The sequence below is a fragment of the Chiloscyllium plagiosum genome, unplaced genomic scaffold, assembly GCF_037043375.1.
Source record: "Chiloscyllium plagiosum isolate Xiang-an unplaced genomic scaffold, Cpla_swu_hap1 HiC_scaffold_37, whole genome shotgun sequence".
Taxonomy (NCBI): Eukaryota; Metazoa; Chordata; class Chondrichthyes; order Orectolobiformes; family Hemiscylliidae; genus Chiloscyllium; species Chiloscyllium plagiosum.
This window is the reverse complement of record NW_028270175.1, coordinates 60,872,941-60,875,120: the sequence shown is the minus strand read 5'-3', so window position 1 is coordinate 60,875,120 and position 2,180 is coordinate 60,872,941. Positions and strand designations below refer to the sequence as shown.

Sequence of the window (2,180 nt, the reverse complement as noted above, 5' to 3'; positions counted from 1 at the left end):
TAGTTAAGTGGCGATTTCCTGCGGTTGTTTCTAATGATGGAGAGGGAGCGGTGGGGAATGAGCACTTTGACGAGCAGGAGGAAGTGTTGCCACTGACTCGAGTCAGAGAACAGTGGACAGGGATTAAAGGAATCTAATGAAAAGCAGCACTTCTGCTGAGGACGTTCAATAACAGCTGCAGAAACCCGATGTGTCGAGCAGTGTATCTGGAAAGAGAAACAGAGATAATGTTTTAAATATGGAACATTTCTGATGAAGAACTCGAGTTTCCCAAGTCTAATCAAATTACCGGCCTGGTTCACAAAATAGTTTTTCTGAACTTTGAGCGAAAATTGTACCACCAGGAAAGCATTCACAACGTAGTCAGCAGGATTCGAACCTACGTGGGGAAACTCCAATGGATTTCTAATCCATCGCCTTAACCACTCGGCCATGACTACAGACAGCTCCGGTCGCTTGAGCATAGACCAAATCAGCCTGATCTCATTGAAAGCTACCGTTGAATTGATGAGCTGAATGCTTCCATCTCCTTTCATACCTTTGCTGTCATTTGTAAGGTGCGAGACACCAATGTAAAAGAAGAAAAGCACAAAGGTAGGAAAAGATATTTGCAGCCAAACTGAGTCAAATTATTTATTGAAAGGAAAATCACACTTGGCAATTTGCTAGATCTCTTTGCGAACATGACCAGCAGAGGTAAATAATGGAGCTATTGATCTGAGTATTCTTGGACCTGAAGGAAACAAAGGTTAGTGACATATTCATTTCTTTTTCTGGCGAACGAAATGTTCTTTCCTGATGGTTACAATGAAAGAGATGGTTCCCAATAAAAGACAAACATTAATTCGCATGTAGATATATTTCAATGTGACACGTTTCATTTTCAGTCCCTAATTACCCCAGAGATGGAGGGGGTGAATTACTTTTCTTCACGCTTCAACGCCTCAGCGTGGAGGTACAGACATGAAACTGCTAGAGATGGAGTTCTTGCATTGGGAACCAGCGACACTGAAGGAACAATGTAAAAGTGAGGACTATAGATGCTGGAAACCTGACTTTAGATCAGAGTGATGCTGGAAAAGCACAGCAGGTCAGGCTGCATCCGAGGAGCAGGAAAGTCGACGTTTCTGTTGCCCGTCATGCTCCGCTGCACAAACAATTTTAGTTTTTGGCTCAGATTTCCAACACCTGCAGCTATTTGTTTTATGTTAACCTTCATAATGTTTTGGACAAAACCAATGACCTGCCAGCATTGGAAAATCGGCAGAAGTACTGGTACACCGATATGTTTGCTGAACAATACAACCATTCCATGAGCAGGAATACGATCCGGGCCACGGTGCTGAGAATACCGAATCCTCACAAGTAAATAACAAGACAAGGCGATAGATACTATCGTATTTGGTGTAAATAAGACACCCTGTCTGAACATTTTCGTTGCAGATTTTTTTCAAATTGTCTTCGAAGATTTACAAAGTGGGAAAAGGCCATTCCGCCCGTGTGCATTGCGGCTAATCAGAGAGCCATCTATTCTAGTCGCAGTTTCGAACTTTGGCCCAAAGTCTCGTGTGTTCTAATGTTTCCAGGTCAAATGTCAATGAGGTTATCCTGTGTTCTTACATGGCACAATAATGGGACAGAAGTATAACGAATTGCAACTCTTTTGAGGAACTCATGCTCATTTTCACCCACAGAGGGAGACACACCAGAAGATACCGCCAAACTGACGGAGGTGTCCGTTGTGGAGAGCTGGAATTTGAAATGGACAATAGGACAAATGCAAGCTTTACATGCGGAAGCACAGAGGCGATGTCCCGAGAGAACTTTACAAAAGAGCGTCAACGTATACCACGGTTAAAGCGAAACAGTCCCCCTTGAACCAGGTAGGACTCGAACCTACAATCTTCTGATCCGAAGTCAGACACGTTATCCATTACGCCACTGGCCCTAGAGATGAGCCTGCGCTTGGCAGAATGTCGATATGTAATGCCATGGACTTTCACGGAATCAGAATTAAAAAGGTGAACAAGCACCGAAGATAATCACCAACATTGCTTCACTTCGAAGTTTCCAATTTGTGAAGCAGTGCCTTTCACTGGCAAAGGAGAAACATTTATCCTCAGCTGCCTGCTTCAGGGTCGCCTCCTTCTCTGCTGGAAGTTTCCATCGTTTTATTCACA

The 2,180-nt window shown here is 43.6% G+C and overlaps 2 non-coding genes across 2 annotated transcripts; both read right to left on the bottom strand.

Annotated features, from left to right (window-relative positions):
* Positions 1–358: 358 nt before the first annotated feature.
* Positions 359–440, bottom strand: trnas-aga (transfer RNA serine (anticodon AGA)). The gene has a single exon. It is a non-coding gene; the product is annotated as a tRNA-Ser (tRNA).
* Positions 441–1,875: 1,435 nt separating this feature from the next.
* Positions 1,876–1,948, bottom strand: trnar-ucg (transfer RNA arginine (anticodon UCG)). Its single transcript has one exon. It is a non-coding gene; the product is annotated as a tRNA-Arg (tRNA).
* Between the last annotated feature and the right edge of the window lie 232 nt (positions 1,949–2,180).